The sequence below is a fragment of the Myotis daubentonii genome, chromosome 5, assembly GCF_963259705.1.
Source record: "Myotis daubentonii chromosome 5, mMyoDau2.1, whole genome shotgun sequence".
In the NCBI taxonomy this organism is placed as follows: Eukaryota; Metazoa; Chordata; class Mammalia; order Chiroptera; family Vespertilionidae; genus Myotis; species Myotis daubentonii.
Window position 1 is genome coordinate 26730252 of NC_081844.1, and position 6265 is coordinate 26736516.

Here is a 6265-nt window from a genome sequence, read left to right on the forward strand (position 1 = left end):
TCTCCGGGACCCCAAGTCCATGCCACACCAACCCTGTGCCCCCTCTGTCCAGCCCTGGGCTGCAGTTGTCTGCGTCCAGTCCTGGAGGGCTCGGGACTTTCAGAATCTTCTGTGACCCCAGGAAAGAAAATACTTTACACTTGAATTAATCTCGTGAATGTTCGTCAAATTTCCTGCTTCTTGGAACAGGTGGAACTAAGCCGATATTCATGGAAGGGGAACTGTCTCCTCCCACAGGCCGTGTTCACAGCGAGGACAATGTCCTTCCACGCCTATCTCTAAATGGTCTTTTTACAAAAATTATGTAATTGGTTTGAGAGAGAGGAAGGAAGACAGAAGCGTCGATTTATTATTCCACGTATTTATGCATTCATTGGTTGATTCTTGTATGTGTCCTTAGTAGGGATCGAACCTGCAACCTTGGCATATGCCCAGGACCCTCTAACCCACTGAACTACCTGGCCAGGACCTAAATGGTTTTTTTTTAAAACAAGGAGCCTCAGAGCCAGGGGCTAAGGACACAAAAACGGGGGCACAAAGGCGGGCGAGAACGTGGGGGTGAAAGGGGGCATGGGGAAATAGAAGGTGCAAAGGAGGGTGGAGAAAGGGGGATCAGAGGGTGGGGGTGCAAACAGCAACGCAAAGAAGCGCGGGAAAATGAGGGGCGGATAAGGGCGGGGTAGGGTGGGAGACAGAGGTTGGGGTGGATGGAAGGGCAGGTTGGGGCGCCTGCCGTCGAAGGGGAGCAGCCGGGGTGGGACAGGACGAGGGAAAGGGGACCCTGTGCGCTGCGGCAGGACCCCCCAGCCTCACCGCAAGGCCGCGGCCGGCCCCGGTCTCGCGCGCCCTCTGTCGGCCTTCAGTGGACGCGCGGCCCTGCGTGTGTCCGGACTCGGATGGGTCCCCCAGAACAGCCGCTCTGCCCGCGAGTGTCATGAGTGCCATGAAGTCCCAGGAGTGTCATCTGTGAGAAAATGAAGCTACAATTCCCACCCCCAAGCTCCCCCATCACAAGCCCATTGAATTGATGGGAATAGGCAGAATTGTGCAGGCATCCGGCAAATTACAAATGCAAGCCACGTGGTTAAAACAGAAAAGCATGCAGAAAACCAGTACAAATTTATCAGGGACGGTTAAAAGGTTCTAGAAACAGTGAAAAGCTCCTCGTGAAGTGGTGCTACACAGCCATTAGGAGGACATGCAAATACCACTGAAGAAATAACACAAGAGCCACTTCAATATTTCCCTAATAGCAGGGCTTACTGTATTGACATAATCCTGGTTTATTTCTCCACATGCGTGGTCTCCTTCCTTATAATTAGGAGATGTTTCTCTCTCTCTCTCTCTCTCTTTGCAATATATCTTTATTTCAGAGAGGAAGGGAGAGGGAGAGAGAGGTAGAAACATCAACGATGAGAGAATCATCAATCAACTGCCTCCTGCACGCCCCACACCGGGATGGAACCCTGACCTCCTGGTTCATAGGTCGATGCTCAAGCACTGAGCCATGCTGGCCAGGCAGGATATTTTTCTTAAATGAACCATTTCCAATAAAAGGGAATCTATTAAATATAAACACACACACGCACACACACACACATGCACACGCACACACACGCACACACATACACACACGCGCACGCACACACGCACGCACACGCGCGCGCGCGCACACACACACACTATTTTATGTCAATAGCCCTTGTTAGTCCATGAACGATCCTTAAATCCATAGATTTGTCATCAACACCAACAACAGGGTTCTCAGGAGATAGGTCCACCCGGCCGACTGTTCATGTAAAATTTGCAGCATTGATATAGTTGTGTGTTCAGGGCCCACACAACCTGGATCCACCCCTGACAAGAGGCATTTTATGGTTTAAGATATTTTAGTAGCCCTCCGTGGGGGAGGAGGTGACAAATCAGAATCTACCAGCCAACAGGAAAGTGAGCTCAGGGCAGCAGGTGTCTGTCCGTGCTGAGGCTGGTCACTCCCTCACTCTGGGTTCCCAGGCCACAGGCCTCAGCCCGGGCCAGGGATGTTGTGACATTGTGGGCTGAAATCTTCGTCACCATCATGGCTGCCACTTGAACAAGAAGCAGAGCATTTCCACCATGAGGGACCTTTTGTTGTTGTTTGGCTGGTTGGTTATTTTTTAAATATGTTTTATTGATTGTTTTTACAGAGAGGAAGGGAGAGGGATAGAGAGTTAGAAACATCGATGAGAAACATCGATCAGCTGCCTCCTGCACACCTCCTACTAAGGATGTGCCCACAACCAAGGTATATGCCCTTGACCGGAATCAAACCTGGGACCTTTCAGTCCTCAGGCCGACGCTCTATCCACTGAGCCAAACCAGTTAGGGTGGTTAGTTTTTTTAAAATTCCATTTCTTTCATCTTTTTCACATTCTGACTTTTTTGTTGTTGTTGTTAATCCTCATTGAGGATATTTTTCCCACTGATTTTTAGAGAGAGTAGAGGGAGAAGGGAGGGGGGAGAGAGAGAGAAAGAGAGAGAGAGAGAGAGAGAGAGAGAGAGAGAGAAACATCGATGTGAGAGACACATCAATTGGTTGCCTCCCGCACAAACAGGGGTGGGAATTGAACCTGCAACCCAGGTATGTGCCCTTGACCGGGAATCGAACCCAAGACCCTTCCATCCTCAGGCCAGAGCTCTAACCACTAAGCCACCGACCAGGGCTTCTGACTTATTTTTGAGCCTTTGTACTCTGAGTGCTGAGGGCCTTGGATGGGGTGAGGAGGGGGCAACAGGAAGGCCCCTGTCTGGTAGGGATAGCCGCTCCTCTCCTCTTTCTCTCTGCATATAAATCTGGAATTTCTACCCCTTCAGCTCAGCAGAGACTCAACCTCAGGAAAAGAGGGGAGTAAATTAAGGAACACCAACAGATTTTGGATGATATTCAAAATACTCAGCCACAGCCCTGGCTGCTGTGGCTCAGCGGTAGAGCATTGGCCCCTGCACCGAGGGTTCGGTTCCTGGTCAAGGGCATGTACGTGGGTTGTGGTTCATTCCCCAGCCCTGGTCGAGGCCCATGTGTCTTTCTTGCATCGATGTTTCTCTCTTTCTCACCCCCCTCCCTCCTTTCTACTCTCTCTCTTTAAAAAAAGGAAAAAAATATCCTTTGGTGAGGATTAAAAAACCCCAAAAACTCAAGGAGGCAAAAGCATACAATGGAGTCAAGACAGTCTCTTCAATAAATGGTGTTGGGAAAATTGGACAGATACATGCAAAAAAAATGAAACGAGACCGCCAACTTACACCATACACAAGAATAAACTCAAAATGGATAAAAGTCTTAAACGTGAGACGTGAAATCATAAAAATCTAAGAAGAATCCATAGGTAGCAAAATATCAGACATATGTCAGAGCAATATCTTAGCAAGAACTAAGGAGAAAATAAGCAAGTGGGACTACATCAAAATAAAAAGCTTCTGCACAGCAAAAGAAACCATCAACAAAACAATAAGAAAGCCCCCTGCATGGGAGAACGTATTTGCCAATGTCATCTCTGATAAGGGTTTAATCTCCAACATTTACAGGGAACTCATACAACTTAGCAAAAGGAAGATCAACAATCCAATCAAAAAATGGCCAAAGGACCTTGAATGACAGTTTTCGAAAGAGGACCTACAGAAGGCCAGGAGACATATGCAAACATGCTCAAAGTCACCAATCACCTGAGAGATGCAAATCAAAATGACAATGAGGTACCATCTCACACCTGTCAGACTGGCTATCATCAACAAATCAACAAACGACAAGTGCTGGAGAGGATGCGGAGAAAAAGGAACCCTCGTGCACTGCTGGTGGGAATGCAGACTGGTGCAGCCATTATGGAAGACAGTATGGAGTTTCCTCAAAAAACTAAAAATGGAACTCCCATTTGACCCTGTGATCCCACTTCTAGGAATATATCCCAAGAAACCAGAAACACCAATCAGAAAGGATATATGCACCCCTATGTTCATAGCAGCACAATTCACCATAGCTAAGATCTGGAAACAGCCTAAGTGCCCATCAGCAGATGAGTGAATTAAAAAACTGTGGCACTTCTACACGATGGAATACTATGCTGCTGTAAAAAAAAAAAGAAGGAATTCTTACCATTTGCAACAGCATGGATGGACCTGGAGAGCATTATGCTAAGTGAAACAAGCCAGTCGGAGAGAGATAAATACCACATGATCTCACTCATTTGTGGAATATAATGAGCAACATAAACTGATGAACCAAAATAGAGCCAGAGGGAGAAAAAAAATATTTTAGAATATAATAGAAGTAGATTTCGATCTGTTATTTGCAGATTTTTAATATTTCCCACAACTTTTGTATTATTATACTATGTTAGTACAGTTTTGGTAATATTATTATATTTAAAATCATTTTTCTTGAAATATTAATGTTTATTGCATGTAGCATTATTATGCTTAAAATAGTTTTTCTTGAAATATTAATGTTTATTGCATGTAGCATTATTATGCTTAAAATAGTTTTTCTTGAAATATTAAAAACAAAACAAAACACAAAAATTCAGCCACAAAGTACTGCCCAGGCAGCAATGAGCCAGGCAGAGCAAAGGTCTTGATCTGTGGGACCAGGAGGCCTGGGAGGGCCTGGCGAGAGTCCTAATGAGAGTTCAGACAGAGTGGCTACTAGACCACTGGCTGCAGGTGACATTCCTCAAGGGGGCTCCGGTTTTGTTTTTGTTTTAATCCTCATCCAAGGATATTTTCCCATTAGTTTTTAGAGAGAGTCAAAGAGAGGGGAAGAGACACACAGAGAGAGTGACAAACATCGAAGTGAGATCAATTGGTTGCCTCCTGCATGCACCCTGACCAGGACTGGGGATGGATGGAGCCCACAACTGAGGTATATGCGCTTGACCAGAATCTAACCCGGGATCCTTCAGTCTGTTGGCAGACACTCTATCCACTGAGCCAACCCACTGGCTGGTCCCTGTGGAGTCAAAACTGTCCCCATCCCACTGAAAAGTTCATAAGTAGTTTTCAGAGATTCTGCACCTCTAATGCGTCAAAGGGACCGATAACAACTGCAAACAGGACCTTTTAAAGTATGCGAGGCGCCCCAGCTGGTTTAGGGCGTGTACCTGAGTTGCATACCTAAGTTGCAGGATAGATCCCTGGCCCTGGTCAGGATGCATGCGGGAGGCAACCAATCTATGTGTCTCTCTCACATCAATGTTTCTCTCTATGTCTCTCCCCCTCCCTTCCACTCTCTCTAAAAATCAATATCCTCAGGTGAGGACTAACAAAAAAATAAAACACTGAAGCATGTGAGGAGTGTTTCCCCTTCTAGAAATTTCTCCTGCAGATTTTTACTCAAGCACATAAACCAGGAGTTGGCAAACAGAGAGTAAATATTTTTGGCTTTGCAGACCACACCATCTTTGTTACTACTCTGCTCTTGGAGCACAGACAGTATGTAAATAAATGCCATGCAAATAAATGCAGACAGATGGGCGTGGCCATGTCATGATGTAAACAACAGAGAGAATGTTGTTTACAAAAGCAGGTGGCAGGATGTGGTTCTGTCAACACCTCCTCTAAAGTTTAGTCTGAGTTGGTGAATGAATACCAACAACCTGAATGCCCTTCACGAGGGGACTGGTTAAATGCGACAGGCTCCCACCACAGGCAGGGGCTGTGGACTAACCTGTGTCCCCCCACAAACTCATGTAGTCGAATGGGCCCAAAGTGACCATATCGGGAGGAGGGCCTCTAGGGAGCTCACTAAGAGTAAATGAGGTCCTAAGGGTGGGCCCCTGATCCAATAGGATTGGCGTCCTCATACAAAGAGGAAGAGAAGCCAGAGACAAGACAGAGGAAGTGCTGAGTGAGGACACCGGCTCCGGCCAGGAAGAGGACTCCCAGCGGAAATCAACTCTGGCGCATTTGTCTTGGAGTCCAGCTTCCAAAACCACCGGAAAATAAATGTCTGCTGTTTAACCCGGCAGCCTGAGGTGTTTTGTTCCAATGGTCCAAGCTGATTCAGACCCGAGGGATTTCTGTAGCTGAGAAACTGAGTGCTGAGTCCCAAAAGTACTCAGGTACCGGCGTGGGAAGATTTCCCAGCGACAGTCTCTTAGGAGAAGAAATAAGGCGTAGCTCTAGCCGGTTTAGCTCAGTGGATAGCACACCGGCCCTCGGACTGGAAGGTTCTGTTCTGGTCAAGGGCTCGTACCTCAGTGGCAGGTTCTGGCCCTGGTCGGAGAGGCAGCCA